This window comes from Melospiza georgiana, chromosome 7 (genome assembly GCF_028018845.1).
Source record: "Melospiza georgiana isolate bMelGeo1 chromosome 7, bMelGeo1.pri, whole genome shotgun sequence".
NCBI lineage: Eukaryota > Metazoa > Chordata > Aves > Passeriformes > Passerellidae > Melospiza > Melospiza georgiana.
This window is the reverse complement of record NC_080436.1, coordinates 37992235-38009569: the sequence shown is the minus strand read 5'-3', so window position 1 is coordinate 38009569 and position 17335 is coordinate 37992235.

The window sequence follows — 17335 nt, the reverse complement described above, 5'->3', positions numbered from 1 at the left end:
CTTCATGGGTCTGGGTCTGTCTGTGCCCCTGTTCACTCTCAAAGCAAAATTGTGGCTCCATCCAGGGCTGGTCTGGGGGTCATTGCTCACAGCACCCATCACTGCCCCCATCCACCAGCCTGACCCTTGGGACCCAGGGAAATCTCTTCAAATCCCTTTGCTTACTCAAATCAAAACACAGAATTGGCTGGAAATGGCTCAGCCATTGGGTGTTAATTTTCCCCAGAATATTTGCTGCATGGTGCTGTCACATCCTGATTGTATTATTTAGGGTATCTCCTTAAATTTACCAAATAGATTCAGATTGTGAATATCATGAGTGTTGGAATCTGAAATGCAGGGAACTCTCAGGACTTTGTGCCTGTAAGCCAAAGCTTAGAATAAAACACAGGATTTGATCAGAGACCTTGGAAAAGGCTCCCAAACTCAGGTGCTAGAAGTGAGAATGTGGATTTATAATTTAAAACAGAGACACGTTAAGTTAAGAAGAGGAAAGTTTAGAGTTTTAGAGTTTAAGAAGTAGAAAAAATAAAAGTAGTTACGAAGGTAAAGAAGAAGTTTGGAATGCGGTGCTGTAGGTTTGTGTGTCATAACATGATTGGCTAAGAAAGTGTACACATGAGTCCATAAGATGAAATATTTAAGGATTGGGCCAAAAAGATAAATATCCTTGTTGGCAGTGCTTTATTGGTCAATAAAAGGTCTTGTGATTAGAGATCTTGCAGAACTTCTGAGCCATGCAGTGAGCCAACTCACCCTTCCTGCCTATGTAAAGATAAGAAAAATGAATCACGTAATCTAAAAAGCTCAGATGTCCTGTCTTTAACTTATTCAAAATTCCTTCACAATTCCTGATACATGAGTATAAAAGGAGTGTTCTGTATTAGTAAATTATTGCAGAAGAGCTGCAGATATCAGAGAGGCTCTCTGAGGTTCCCTGTCCAAGGCTGAGTTGTTGACCTGGGAGTTTCTGGGATACAGGGATGGCAAGGGCTGTGCTCCTCTCCATCAGTCAGTAACCTTTCCATGGAAAGGGACTTCCCACATCTCCAGGGTTTGGATGGAGGCAGAGTGGCTCTCACAGCTTTCCCATTGTCACAATTTCTGCTGGAATCCAGGGCAGTGCACACCTCCTGGTGAATCAGAGCAGTGTGTTGGAGACACTTCCCCCTGAGTCAAGCTGCCTTTGGCTCATCTCCTCCATTTATGTATAACAACTACCTCAGATGTTTTTGAAGGCTCTATAGAATTTGTTATGAGCAAGACATTTTTTTTCATGAGTTTCTGACTTTTCACTTGAAAAGCATTTTCTATCTGGGTCTTGCCATCTGTTTGCAGAGCTGTCTTGCTAGACACACACTTTAGGCAATTCCCTGTGGCTTCTGAACCCAATTGCATCTTCCCAGCTCTGTCAGAACCTGTCCCAAAGGTTGGGTAAAACTTGTGTGCACCTGGAGATCTTGGATAAATAATTCATCCCCATGTACTCACCAAGGTGCTGTGTGTGATAAGAGGCTTGGTTTGGAATACACAAATGTTGTTAAATTCAGTTTTTCAACGATGGGGTTTCTTAAATAGTCATTTCCCCCTTCCCTAGCTGAAATTTTAACTAAGATGTTCCCAAGAGCTTGGAGGCTTGGTGTTCATGGTCTCCATGTGGATGCAGCACAGAAAGCACCTGGCAGTGAAATAATAATTCCTTGCATGGTTTTTTTTGTGACAGAAGAACAGTGGCAATACATTTGTTTGCCTACTGCAAGGTGCTATCACTCAGGAAAAACCTATATAACAACTCTCCATCATCTACTTGTAATATTGTATATTATTTCCATGTGTGGAACTAAAGATAATGGTTTAAAAGTTTGTTCCAGAGTAGGAAATTCAGGTTTCCATCTTGTGAAGGCTTGATTTTGAACCGCAGGATCCTCAGAACTAATTTGTCCTTCTCTGACACATTAGTGTTTTGAGGGATGTTTGAGAAAGCACTTAGAAATATGTCTGTGTATCTGGTCAGTTCTTCCCAGGAAAACTGGGAATTAACCTGCATTAATGAATTACAATGTTGTGATCAAAAAGTCCAGATGAATCTGTGTCACGCGTAACACAATTAGTTATTTTCTCAGTTTGTCTTCAAATGTACCATTTTGTTTGGGAATATTGCAGATATATGTCACTCATTATTGATAGATTTGTCTGACTTCCTGTCAAATCTATGTACATTGACAAAAATCTATTTTGTTGTTTTTGTCACAGAAATCTATATTGGCATTTTTCCCCATGGAGATTTGGCTAGTCATTGTCAGCATGAGGTGCCAGCTAGAGCTTTTACTGTTTTTATTGTGCCAGCTGCTTTCTTGGCTCCAAATCTTTTGGTTCAGATTGTAAATGGGGGCGAGACATCCGTATCTAGCCAGCGTGCTCGATGGAATATGACAGGGACTTGATTTTTCATTTCTTGCTGCCTTTCTTAGTATTAGCAGAAGATGACAAGGATGGCTTTATCTTCTGACCAGCAGAGACAGTGCAGGAATGGAGCTCTGCATGTACAAGGGCCATGGGAAATGTTAAAATACAAATTGATTTTTTCTGTATTTTACTGCTCATTCCTACCGTGGGTTTCTTGGTTGTTTCAGTCTTTTTTTTTTTTTATTCTCCTTGTGATGATCTCTGAAGACATGATGAAATTCATAAAAAAAAATATTCCAAGCGTTTTGACTAATGTTGAGTCAGGATCATTGCATTCTTTTCATAATTGTTTTGGCCTAAATTGTTATAACTCATCACACGCCCTTTGAGAAATCAGGTCTTTCTGGAGGTGCTTTTAGTTTGTTTAGAGGCATCCAGGATCACCAGCAAGCTTGAGAGCGTGGCTTTAGCTAATAAATAGTTCACATTTAAGCCAAATTAGGAATTTTTTTAAGCATTGGCAACTTCTACAATTTTAGCACAAATCTTGTGATATTTGCTATTGTCCCTGGAGCCCCAGTGGCTGCAGTAAGGTTGTTAATCTGAACGTGCAGCCCTTTATAAAGTATTTCTCCAGCCCATGTGTTTCCTAAGAAAAAGCTTAAAATCACAAACCCCGTTAGAGCCGAACAATGAAACCCAAGACAATTTTTGGGTTTTAAAGACAGTTCTGCATCCTGGTTTGTGATTTTCAGATGCTGAGGGCTGCTCCCCTGTCTGCAGTGAGCCGTGCCACACATGGGGTGCTGAGGCAGGACCCCTGTTATCCCCGTGTGTCCCCACTGGATGCTGCAGGATGCTTGATCTCCTCTCCGTACTCAGGATGTGCAAACCCCACCAAGTTCATCTTCCAGGTGTGCCAAGGTCCGTGGAGCCCCATCAGCACAGATTTGGGGTCTGGCCAGCTCCTGAGAAGCCCCCAGAGGCTGAAGGTGCTGCTGCCACAGCCCCTCTGCTGCTGGTACCCAAGGTGGCTTGATTAAACTTGGATGTGTAGCCGCATGCTGTAATCATTCCCTCAATGACTGCAAATTTGGCCCTGTTGATCTTTTAAATCCTTGCATTTCCAGCGTGCCAGTTCGCTGTAAATCACAGACAGTCTCCATTTTCTTTATTTGATTCCAGAAAACTGTCTCTGTGCTGAAAACAAGTCTTTGAAAAATGCTCGTGTATCCTGCTGTCCTCTTCTACTTGGGGTGATTGCATAATTAACCTGGCCAAGTATCAACCATACAAGAGTTGAATGCATCCCAAGTTCAATTGGGGAGGTTTTTACCATAAGAATGTGCCTGTCCTGAGACTAAAACACAGGTTAGATTTCCAAGTTTCTGAATATTGCTCAATGAAAGAGGAATATGTTGCCCATGAGAGAGAGGAAAAAAAAAAACAAATGGTGGTGTAATCTATAATCAAAAGCCCTAATGGGCACAAAGCATTTTAGAACAAAGGTTTGCTGAATCTGCAAGGATAATAAAAGTGTTAAAGTCTGAGCAGAGAAACGTTCTTATTTACTAACGTATAAGAATGTTACTAAAGCACAGATAAAAAGCTCACAGGGCAGACAAAGCTCTCTGAATCCTTTTTCTTTTCCTGCAGTCAGATATGAACATATGATACATGAATATTTATCAGAACAGCAGATAACTAGTAGCTACAGTTGGATTTAAACTCAGCAAACCATAGCTTGCAGTTTGTGCTCACAGGGGCTTCGTGCGAGTGTGTTTTATTCCTTTTTCTTTTTTTTTTTCCTTTTTTTTGCACTGTTTTTGTACTCCGTATATGCAGTCTTGTCTCCCCTAAGCTGTCTTTTGATTCTAACTGAATGAACCTAAAAATACAGCGAGGATCTTCAATACAAAACCTCCAGTGCATATCAACTAAAGGCTGACAAGGTTTTTCTACGCTCAGGCTTGACAAGCCTGACTTTCAAGCTGTACGTAGTCAAATCCAGAAATCTCCAGATTTAGACCCAGCTTCCTCGTAACTCTCTTCAGGTTATGTTGAAACATTTATGAACCTCCCAGAGCCTCGTCTTGCCTCAGTTTTGTAACAGTGTCTGCAAGCTGGTGGTGATGCAACCGCAGTTTCACACTGCTGTAGCTGCAACTCGATCGGCTGCTACCCGCAATTTGGAGCAGCAGAAAATTGGAGGTTCTGCAGAGAAGAAGGGTGGGGGGGAGCTGGTTTATTTATTCCCATCCCTACCCACAGGTAGAGGGATGGATGGTAATTACAGGAAGGCAGCTGTGCACTCGCTCTTTGCTCGAGTGCTTTTGTGTGTGCACACCGGCATCGTGGGCTGGCTCCAAACAAAGATGCCTCCAGAACAGAGAGAGGGGAGCACTGAGGATATTGGATTCAGAAAACAGCCTTGGCAGTGAAAACAGTGAGCTGGGAACCATTTCAATTGGGAATGACCATGCTCTGACCAAGTTTTGCCAAGCTCGGCCCTGTTTGAACCCTAAAAGCTACAAAGCAAGGAGGGGAGACTGGGTTTGACTCGATGGTCATAAAAACATAGAATGGTTTGGGTTAGAAAGAACCTTAAAGTCCATCTCATTCCACCCCGCTGTCACTGCAGGCACAGCTTTGACTATCCTGGGTTGCTCCAAGCCCTGTCCAACATGGCCTTGGAGAATTCCAGGGATCCAGGGGCAGCCACAGCTTCTCTGGGCCTGCCCACCCTCACAGGGAGGAATTTTCCCTGTCTTTAACATAAACCTGCTCTCTGGCAGCATGAAGCCATTCCCCCTTGTCCTGTCACTCCAGGCCCTTCTGAAACGTCCCTCTCCATCTTTCCTGCTGTCTTCCTCAGGTGCAATCAGGCCTCACAGTCTCGGAGGCCTTTCCCAACCTTCATTACTGCAAGGTGTGACTCTCCTTTCGCCTCCTTTTCCACAGGGCTGTGTTGCAGCAATCGCTTTTTGAGGCAGATTTGCAGAACTGTGGCAGAGGGTGCAGGCCAGAGGTTGCAGCAGTGGAGTGAGGGGCTCTGTGTGGGTTTAACCCTGCTGTTGCCAGGCTGCTTTTATTAAAGATAAGCCAGTGATCCTTGATTCTAACATAAGAAAGGCTTCTCTGGGCCAAACCAAAATTCCCTCTAGCCCAGTAGGCTGTCTCCAGCAGTGGCCAGTTTGGGAAGCTGTGTAAGAATAGGCCTGGTATGCCTTCCTGGCTTTGGCTAAGTTGTGTTTTAGGGACTTTCTGAGTTTGCGGCTGTTGGGGGGCGGTTGAATGTTCAGGCTGATCGTCCCTAAGCTTTTGTAATCCTTTCTGGAGTTCACCAATGCTTTTTTGCCACTTTGTTTCTTAATCTTAGTTTGCTCAAGTGGAACTCAGGTTAATTGTTCTTCTGCAGGCTCCTTGTTTTGCTCAGTCTCTGAGAGAGAAAAAAAAAGGCAGAAATGTGAAACAAAAAATATTCCCCTGTTACGAGAACATCTTTTTCAAGCTAAGCTGGGCTGACTCTTGCTCTGCAGCCAGACCTGTAATGGCTTCTCTTTCACATAACAATACAAAATATTATTTTTCCTTTCATGTCTTGTTTTTCAGTTACTGCTTTCATCATAATATCGGCCAGGGCCTCCACAAAGGCACTATCAAGGGAATAGAAAGGTCACTAAGATGGGATTTACTATTTGATCTGTTCTTTTTATTACAGGGAAAAGTGAAGAAAAATTGCAGTTTTGAACCCAAACCTTTATGAACTGTCTAGTCAGGGAAGCAAGAGCAGTGTAGCATTCCTGGTTTAGGAAGTGTGCTGTGGTTTACATTATAAACGTGATATAAAAAAAAAATTAAGAAAGGATCTATTTTCTGCTTTGGTTTCAGATACAGCTGAAATCTCTCAAGGGTCCAAGGTACAAATCCATCGAGGGTTTTAAAGCAATTTTGGCTTGGGTGGGATGTAGGTCATGTGCAACAGCACATGAGAAAGAAAAGCATATGGCAGCATTGGCCCTGAGCTAGGAGAGCCATAAAACCAAAATTCAGACAGGACAAAGAGAGGAGGAAAAGGTACAAGGAAGGGAAATTACAGAGCACAGGAGAGGATTTACTCAGAGGTTAACTCAGGAGGGATGAATGCGTGGGGAATTTTTTCAGGGAAGGTGATAGGCAGACTTGAAGAGCTCGGAAATGTGAGAGGGGAGGGAGATACTCTGCATAATGTAAGAGAAATTGGCCGAGGTGTAGAGGGGAGAGGTTTTTATTCACAGTCTTAAAGTAAGATAAGGGTCATCTGATTCATGGTGACCTGACTAGAGCCAGCTAGGAGAGCTGGACTGCCTCCATGTGAGTCATTTTCCTGCATCCTGAGCCATTATTATTCTTATTGAACCAAGAAACGACGCTGCACTCACATGATAAGATTTTGGGGAAAAAAAACCAGGAGAAGCAAGGCTGTTTGGAGTTGGAGGATTTGGTTTGCTTACACTCAGCTGTCTCCTCGCCCAGGGCTGTGAAATGGGATCAGCCAGCACTCAGGAACCTCCCTGTCCTGATCCTGGCATCAGGAGCTGCACCTTGGGGCAGGTGGGGTCAGATCATGTAAATGCTGCTGAACTTCATCCCGGGAGCCCCTCCAAAAAACCTGAGTGCCAGGCTGAGCTCAGAGAAGCACCCAAACATGCAGATGTTTTCCGTGATGATTTTAGAGCTGTGAGCTTCACACAGGCACAGAACTCGACTGGAAAAACTTCCTTGTGACTCAGCACTTCACTTGCACATGTGGACACAGAAGCAGCTGAAAGTCAAAACCCATGGCAAAACACCCAAACCAGGGTTTTTCAGAACTCAGAGAGGAAAAATAGATTTTTCCAATTCTGGTTCAAGTCTTTGGTTAGTTGGTTTTTTAACAAAGCTGGGTCACAAATCTGTGCAGTCATCTGGATTTCTGTGGGAGTCACTTTTTGATTTTTAAAAGAAGATTTATTTTAAAATAATCTTTAAGCATGGTGTGTCCTGTTCACTGTAAAAAGAAAAAAATGCAATCTTTGAGTGTAAGTAAGGTGGAAAAACCCAGGAACTTCTCTGTTTTGTGGTTTTTCTTAGGCAAGGGGTAGAGGAAAGAGGGCAAGGAAGGGCAACAGATAATTCGGGGGGAAGAACAATCTGTCTGGAGACTGAAAATTCCCAAATTGATTGGTGAGGTCACACAGGTTGTATGTATCACCCTGCTCACCTCTGGAAGTAGAAAACCCCAGAAACTGAGTTTGATTGCCTGAAGCTCTGCCCATGGGACTGGATAGTTTGAAGGGTTATCAGGTGTGGTGCTACATTTTAGGGATACCTGGGGTGTATCTGGGATATGGGAGATATCTGGGAATGCTTCCTGGGTCCCCAAGGTTGTCACCACAGCTCCTTGTGCAGATTGCTGCTCTTGGAAGCTCCTTGGAAGCTTCAATAAAAAGGTTGAGGAGCTGAAGTCACCCCAGGAGAGCCCAGGGACCATCAGGGTTTCAGTTCTTGTCCTTTTTCTGGCTGCCGTGTTAGACCAGAGGGTCTCTGAGGGGTTATGGGAGGTGGGAAGGCAAGGAGCTCAGATTCCTTCCCCTTATCTGGCCGTGTGTCCCCCAGATGCAGCAGCTGGTGGGTTTTATCAGCTCTGCTGTGACTCAGCTCCTTCCTCCCCCTCGTCATCCTACCTGATGGCTCTGATTTCATGATCCCCTGTAAGCAGGAGGGGATCAGACACAGATGCAGTGCCAGGGTGACTCAGAGCCCCCTCTGAGGTGCACAAACCTGAAATGCTCCCAGTTAACTGGGTGGGAGTCCTTAGGACCAGACACTGGGGGCTGAGATCCTTCCTACTCCTCCTCTGCACAGCCAGCAGGGGTTCAGTGCCTTTCTTTCATATAAAAATATCTGTATGCCAGTTTCTGTGGTCAATTTTTTTTTTCCTTCTCTGACTCATGAGTTACAGGGTTGTTGTCAGTCACTGTCACCCATGGAAAAGTCTGAACTCTCTCTGTTAAGGCAGGAATATTATATGGGTGTTTATCCCTGTTTCCAGATGAAAACCAAATTCAGCTCTGAGTCCATGCTACATCTAATTCCAGTCTTTGGGATCACAGCTGCCCAGGGCAGTGCTGGATTCCCCATCCCTGGAGGGATTTTAAAGCCATGTGGATGTGGCACTTGGGGATGTGGGGCAGTGGTGGCATTTTCAGTGCAGGGGAATGGTAATGGTTGGAGTTGATCTTAGAGAATTTTTCCAGCCTAAACAACTCTGTGATTCCATGATTTCTGTGAACCTCCACACCTGGGATGCTCTGTGCAAAATTGCCAGAGACCAGTCACACCTGGATCCTCAGGGATTTGTGCACTTAGCTTTCCACCACCACACCCCACCAAGGCACCTGTTTTAGCACCAGACAGAAGCTGCACCACACATTTATTTTTAAGCTTTTAGCTGACCAGAATCTCATCAGTTTTCTGTGCTTTGAGGGTGGGTTGACTGTTTCTGTGTGGCTCTAGGAAAACTTCCTGAGCTCTTTCAGAAAGCACATCTGCCCTTCAGCTCACCTTCACTGGAGCTCTTCCCCACCCATGGGATGTGATAGGCCAAAGCACAAGCCAAGGTCGTTATCACGAATATTTCTGCACAAACATATTTTTAGTTTTTCACTTAGGGATCAGAGAATAGGGAATATTCAGAGGGGAAGTAACTGGAAAAATGAGTAAAGAGCCATAGTTTGAGTTTACACAATTCCCAGAAAGATTTAGGTTAAAGTATCTAAGGCTAAAAACATCCAGGATGCATCAACACAGGGAACTGTTTGGGGGATTTAACCTCACAACAATAAATGCAAAAAAAAGAATTCTGTGTTCAAAGAGTATGAATTCTATATCCCAAAGAGAATCTTGCAAAAGGAGATTCTTGCATAGGTGGCTCTCTCTGACACTTGTGCATTTGTTTCAAGTTGAAAATTCAAATGTATAGTTGATATAACAGTTCAAAATGCACAATTGACTTTAAAAGTGTGGAGAAACGGTTTAGTTTGCAAATGAATTATGGGCATGTAATGGCACATCTGTTCAAACATGCTTTCTTGGTGCAGTCTTTTCCAAGTCCTATTTCCCCTGTGGTAATTCACTTTGGGTGAGATTCTGCCATTTTTATTCATATTGTACAGTAGCTTGTTTCATGCATAACTTTGCTGGTATAATGAAGACAGAATGCAGCTGAAATTTACTTGAGAAAGGACAAAAAGAAGGGCATTTCCAAGACTTGTCAAAGATTAAACCCGAAGTTTCAGGTCACTTCTCTCCACATGAAACTGCCTATTTATATATTCAGGATAGCTGACCAGCAACATTTGGGTTTTAATTTATTTTCATATAGCATTTGCCTTTGGGGAGAGATGGGTTTTTTAAGTTGAGTGCTCAGCCCCAGAAACGAAAGCTTTGTCTCAGTTTAGAAGTGACTTGTGAGGAACTGAGGATCCAGAACTTGATTTTGATCTAAAACGTAGCAGACAGTGCAAATCCCCACAATATGTCTCACAGAAAACCAGCTTCTGTGAGGATAAAAGTCACAACTGATGGAAGGTCATGTGTGCAATGTATCTGAGATGAGGATCTCACTCTTATAATTAAAATAATTGCCAAGGGGAAAAATTAACATTTTTTTTAAGACCAATGACAGGGAAATTTGTTTTGCTTATGCTTTGGATGTTGAAGCATTACCTGAAGACATTGTAAATTCAAGACCCAGCAAAAATACTTAAATTGTTAAGGGCTTTAACTTGCCTTCATTATTGCTTCCCTGATCTATAGATTCATTTTATGCAGACCATATGCAGTTAAAAATAACTGGAGTTGCTGGATTTTATATATGCCTTTGTAAGCATTTCCAACTGCAGAGGGATTTTTTTTTTTTTACTTTTTTATAAATACAGAAAACCCCAACAAGTTTTATGTTTTCATTTCACCTCTTCCCTTTTTATTTTTTATAGAAATGCTACAAAGGGGAACTTTTGATAAGTATTACCAGCAAAGCCCAGTGTTGCAACAGAGTTAAGTGCAGCAGAGTTTCTATTTAAGGTTACCTGGCACAGTCAGCTCAGCCAGATGTACTTCTGCTATTGGATAATCTCATTTGCTGACAATGTGCACTGCTTTAAAAAAAATCTAACTAACAAAAAAAAAAAAAAAAAAAAGGAAGTGCCTAGGTGACTTATATCCAAATCACACATATTCTTTTAGTTAAAATGAAATGTGAGCCTGAATTTAGCCTTTAATTACATTTCCTTCCCTACCTCCAACAAACAAATTTTTATAACCTCTCCAATGAAGAAAGTCATATTTTGTGAATTACTTGCTTGGAAGCTTACCAGGAGCAAAAGTTATTTAGGAAATTTTCTATTATTTGTATAACTCACAGATTATTCTCCAGGTTCCTGAGTATTTAATAAGATTAATTATCCTTTTCAAAGAGTTCTGTGTGTAAGTTTAGTTTTGTTTTAGAGCTTTTATCTGGGTTGCTATCTGGTAAATGGAAATTGTGCTTGTGAAGGAGGAAGCATAGCATGAAAATAGGATCCATCACACCGTGTTTGGGGGATATATAATAGAGCTCTTACAGCATGTTGGGAACTTAAATAATCTCAAAATCTTATTTTTATAAGAATCTGTGCTGTGCAAGCTGGGAGATAAATCAACAATGGGAAGAGAAGGGTTCTGTATGTATTTGAAGACATAAAATATAGTATTGCTTAAGTGAAGCATTAAAAATAAGTATTACTTAAATTATCGTCCCTAATAAGATATGTCTGTCACTTTTTCATTTAGCACTGGCTCTGAGGAGGCTGCATTGTTCTGTCAGGATTAAAAGATGAAAAACCTGTCCACATTTGAGCATGTGCTTAAACAAGCAAGACTAAGTATTAGATCTGAGTCCTCTGTACCTCCAGAAGCATTTTTACAACTGGAAAGTTGTTCAGCTCAGATAGTTCATCCATTTCCCAGAGCCTTTTAAACCTGAATAACATACTGAATGTCAAAATGCTATAAAATCTCTTTAACTATTGATATCTATTTGTTAATAGCAATATAAATTCGGCCATAAATTCAAAAAATAAATGGCTTTATCCAAACAAGGATTTGGTGCATGGTTATAGTGGTAATATGACAGTGTTGGTTTCTCATGGAAGAAGTATTTTTGCTTAACACTGTCAGGGCTTTGAAATCATTGCAATGGAAATCAATACTGGGAAATTGCAAACAAAACTTTTACGGAATGCATCCTTTGTGCAAACATAAAACTGAATGTACAGACAGATCTGAGTGCAGGAATCCACCTGGTTGTAGGCTTAGGATATAACATTAAAGGAATTCATTTGCTCTCTCAACTGAGGGGGTCTTTATTTTCTGATAAACTTGTGGCCATTTCACTCTTTCTTTTTGTGGACGGTGAGTCTCCCTGGCAAAAGCAGGAATTTGTCTTTATTTTCTGATAAACTTGTGGCTGTTTTGTTCTTCCTTTTTGTGGACCAGTGAGTCTCCCTGGCAAAAGCAGTGGCAGGAAGCTGGTTTGGAAGCTGTCAGAGTATAGGAGCAAAATTTCAAGTTGTCCATGAAATATTGATGCCTCTGCTTGTTTGCTGACTCTTTAAATGTGCTCACAGTAGCGTTTGTGAACTGTTGTGTTTAATTTACACCAGGAATAAAATCAGAAACATGTTAATTATTACATTTTTTAAAAGAGTTCAGTAAATAATGACTGGTTTGGGTAAATCTGTTCACAGGAGGGAATATCCACCCCGTTACCAAATCCTTAACCGAGCCTTACACATCCTACACCCCGGAAAGTCACAGATTAGACACCCCTCCTGTTTCACAACCCTCTTTTACCAGGAAAGCAAGCCCTTTGGTCTTAAAATCACTTAATGTGGCAAAAGTGTATAATAAAAGAAAACAGAGGGAGGGAGGCTGGCAGGAAGCTCTTGATCCTTTTACAGAAACAGCCTGTTTGGCTGGGCAGAAGCTGCTGGAGAGCTTTAAACATTCTTTTACATGCAAAGGCTCTTTGGCTTCACTTTGGGGCAGACCAAAACCCTTCAGTTTCCAGCAGCTGCAGCCACATTTGCAGCACCCATGACCATTGCACTTTGGGTCAAATGCTGTTTAAACCATGAAGCTGTGCTTCAAATAGCAGCATCTCCGATTCTCTTCCATTTGGGACACTGCAGCCTCTTCAACCCCTCCAGCAAATGGGGCTCGAGCATCTTAATTCTTTGGAAATAAATCTTTAGGTCTTTAATTTTTTTTTCCCTTTTTGACACCACTCTGCCCACTGGCACCCCACCTCCACACGCTTTTTTTTTTTCCCCTTTTTGCAGACAACAAACAGGAAAACCACAAACTTCATCAGCAAGCTGTGCTTTCCTCTGGAAAGCCAAGACACTGAGGCTCAGCACACAAATCACATGCTCCTGCCTTCAGTACTCACAAACCACCCTGCAGCTCACTTCAGAAAATTATTAAACTTGGGAGGTTAAAAATAAACTGGCTGGGGTGGTGATACCTCGGGATGCATGTTGGCATAGCCAGGAGGAGAAAGAGCCCTGATTTAAAGTAAAGAAAGGCAGTATTTAGTGAATATTTAGAGAACATAATTATTTAGGGAATAGCATGCAACAGTTACCTCGCACACAGTTGTGCAGAGGCCTCAGAGGAGGTTTTGTTATGAAACAGATGATATTGCAAATTGGCAGTGGGGAGGTTCACCATCACCCAAATAACTGGCAACATATTTCCACCTATCCCTGATCTTTTTGGCCTCAGCAATATCTGGTTACCACAGGTGTTTTGTGCCTGTCTGTCCTACCTGGCAGGTTTATTCTATTTGCTGTTGTAGATCCCACATGGAGGGAATATACAGTGAGGAAAAGGCCACACAACAAGCCACATCCCAGGCCAAAGTGTAAATTGTGAGAGCCTGGCTTTTCTGTCCTCTGATTCTGTTTGCAAATTATTCTTGTTTTCCTTCTTTGGGCCAGGATTCGTTCCTGTACACGGCGAGAACAAGCCTGACATATGTAGGGAAAGAATTAAAAATGGAAATCCCATTCAAAGCCTTAGGGCTCAGGCATGGCAGGCCTGCAAGAACCTGGCACTGGGGATGCAGAGACAGCTCCAGAGTCTGCTGGGAGACAAAGGGGTGTGCCTGTGCCATGGAGATGCTTTGGCCTGTCCTGCACTGGCTCCCACTGCAGGATTTTTAGTGACTCTCCTTTCATCTCATTAGTCAGGGAGCTGAGGAACTTCCCAGGTGGGGTGGGTTGGCCGTGGTGGGATGCTGGGTGCTCACCAAACCTGCTCATTTTCTCAGCAGGGCAGAAAGCACAACAAAAAGTTCATGGGGTAAGATAAGGACAGGGAGAGATCCCTCACAGTAACAGTCATGGGCAAAACAGGCTCATCTTGGGGAAACCAGTCAATTTATCACCAATCAAAGTGGAGAAGGATAATGAGAAACAAAAACTAAGTCTAAAAATGCCTCTCCCCCCCCCAACACCTCCCACTTCTTGGGCTTAACTTCACTCCCAGTTTTCTCTGCCTCCTCCACTCATGGTGCAGGGGGACAGGGAATGGGGGCTGTGGTCAGTGCTTTGATGTTTCTGCTGCTCCTTCCTCCTCAGGAGTTTGTCTCCACACTCATCCAGTGCTCCACACTGGGCTTCTCTCCAGAGCCCTCCATTAATTTCTCCAAGTCCTTTCCTTGGGCTAGAGTTCTGCATGAGCTGCTCCAATCTGGGTCCCTTCCATGGGGTCAGTCCTTTAGGAAGAGGCTGCTCCAGTGTTGGTCCTTTCCATGGGGTCAGTTTTTCAGGGACTGCTCAATGTGAGTCCCTTCCATGGAACTGCTCAATGTGAGTCCCTTCCTTGGGGTCAGTTCTTCAGGAACTGCCCCACTGTGAATTCCTTCCATGGGGTCAGTTGTTCAGGAATTGCTCCAATGTGAGTCCCTTCCATGGGGTCAGTTTTTAGGAACTGCTCAGTGTGAGTCCCTTCCAGGGAACTGCTCAATGTGAGTCCCTTCTTTGGGGTCAGTTCTTTAGGAACTGCTTCAATGTGAGTCCCTTCCATAGGGTCAGTTCTTTAGGACCTGCACCAATGTGAGTCCCTTCCATGGGGTCAGTTCTTTAGGAACTGCCCCACTGTGAATTCCTTCTGTCGTGTCAGTTCTTTAGGAACTGCTCAATGTGAGTCCCTTCCATGGAACTGTTCCAACATGAGTCTCTTCCATGGGGTCAGTTCTTTAGGAACTGCCCCACAGTTAGTCCCAAGTGTGGTCCCACACCCTGCCAGCAAATCTGCTTCAGCTTCCACTTGCAGGAACTCCCCCCAGAAGCCACCACCATAGCCCTCCCGCTACCAAAACCTGTCCCTGCCACCCCAGACCCCAGGGAACAAAGGTGCCCAGGACTGGTGCCAGGTGGCCAAGTTTCCCTTGGTGTCACACACCCATGGCTGTCCCACTCTTGGCCATGGCTGTGGGCTGCGCCAGGTTTGCTGGCTGAGCCCTGGAGCAGCACACTCTGCTCCCCTCCTGAGCACAGCACGATCCCGGCCTCACACAAGGGCAGGCAGAGCCAGTTCTTCAGCTTGTTCCTGATTTTTTCCACATTCTGTTCGTGGCTCATTCCCTTCCCTCTCCTGTGTTCGGGGAATGTCACCCTGCCTGGCTCTCCTGCTACGAGGGATGGGTAATGGAGAAGTTTCATCACCTCTCCCCAGACTGCAGGACCTATGCTCAATCTTTCTGCTGTCAACACCAAGCACACACTGTTATGATTATAACATGAAGACAAGGATCCTGTTTTATCTCAAAGAGTGCAAAGGTTTATGAAGGGTTAAAATAATCTAACCTTGCTTTTTTTTTCTCTTCTTTTTTTTCTCCATTCTCTCCCCCCCCGACCCCCAATTCCAATTCTCTTCTTTTTTTTTCTCCACAATGGCAAATGTTATTTATATTAAGGGGAAAACCAGCACAGCCTTGCCAGATCGAGCTTACTTCTCTCTGCCAGCTAAAACACAAAGCAGAGTTACTGCGTTTTTGGTACCTGCAAAACAATCTGAACACAGTGTTCTGTCATCCTTTGAAATGGCAAATGGAAGTCATTTAAACCAGATGAGTGACTGGGCAGGGAATTACTGCACCTACAGCACAGGATATACAGTATGTGCACCTATTTCAAGGGAGCTAGAGTGGGTGGCCGGAAGAAAGGAACTTTTTTCCTCATTTAACCTGTAATTTGACAACATCTGCAAAGAATTATCCCTGGTACTGGCATTGTAATTGTTGTATCTAACATCAATCACCGGGTACGGGAGGTTGCTTTAAATAGATGTTAGTGAGTTACAGTTTCAAAACATGAAAGGAAAAAAAAAAAAAAAGAAAGGAATGAAATATGTAAATTGGTAAAGAAATTAATTACTGGAAACTTTGACACTAATTTATTGTTTAAATAAGACGTAACTGGCCAGGGTGGGTGACTGTTTGGGTTTGACCCCATACGCTTTGGCAAGTGTTACAAAACAGGGGCCACTACATTCCAATTTATAAAAATTATAACTTCTTTTTTTCAAGTCTCTATTAATACACAGAAGAAGAAAGGGATTAGACTGACTCATATTTTACACTGGAAGGACAGCAAGTAGGAAAGCTTCCATAAAGTGTACGTCTTTAAAACAAAGTCCTTCCTCCCCAGCCCTTTCAATGGGATTTCTGCCTTTGACTTCATCAGAAACATGATTACAGGGAACAAGCTATGCACGTTTTTGGACAGCAAAAATTTCAATTCCAAGCATGCTCCAGATTTCCACTAGCAGCTCAGCAGCTACAGGAGTAAATTCATATTCACAAGTTATCAAATTTCCAGCGTGTATCCAATTCTGCGTTGGGTTTTGATTCATATTTGTGGCTGGACGTGAATCAGGTCCAGTATTTGTTTCTCAGAAATGTCATGGAAAAGGAAATCATTGGGTGCAGGGGTATTCACAGCCAAACACAACGCACAGTACCACTATCCAGCCTGAGAGCCAGATGAACCATTATGATGGCCATGGGAATTGTACTTAACCTGGGAAAATGTTTTAGAGACAGAGAGAAGAAAAACCTCGCACTGTGCTGTCTCTGGCGTCTCTAATAACCACCATGTTATATATAATATGTACACATACATGTTCTGCCTGAAATATTGCACCACATTTTTAGAAGTTAGGCAGTAAATTACATTCTTTTTCCGTTTCTCCCCCCATTTTTTTTCTTTTTATTTTTTTCCTTTCCCATTTTTTCTTTCTTCTTTTTTTTCCCCCCCTCTTCATTTCTCTTTTCTGGGCAAAGGCACTGATAGGTCTTCCTGAATTCTCTTCTTCAAACTTTGGCTGCTCCTTTTACTCACCTGAAACCTTGCCTGTAGGCAAACTTCCCAGCTGTGTCTCACATTTTTTGTGTTTACAGGATAGGGAACCTTTTGCTCAGGAGCTGTTGCTCATAAGGAACCCATCATCTCCAACAGGATATCCCCATAAAGCCATTTACATGCATATGTGGAGTAAGGCTCTCTTAACAATTCTTACTTTAACATCTCATCACATAAAGTTTAATGGGTTTCACTTCTTTAAAGACAAAATACCATTTCTATATATAGTTGCCATTACCTATGCATTCAACTATTTTGAATATTGGCTAATGGAGGTATAATATTGCATAACAAAAGTATATTATTGCTTTAAAGCCAGTCCTCCCAGATTTCATTCTTTTCATCTAAAAACTCTATAAAATCACCTCAAAAATGATCCAGCTGACGAGGTTGGAAGGGCACAGCTCTGTCACAGCAAATGGATCCCAGAGTCATCA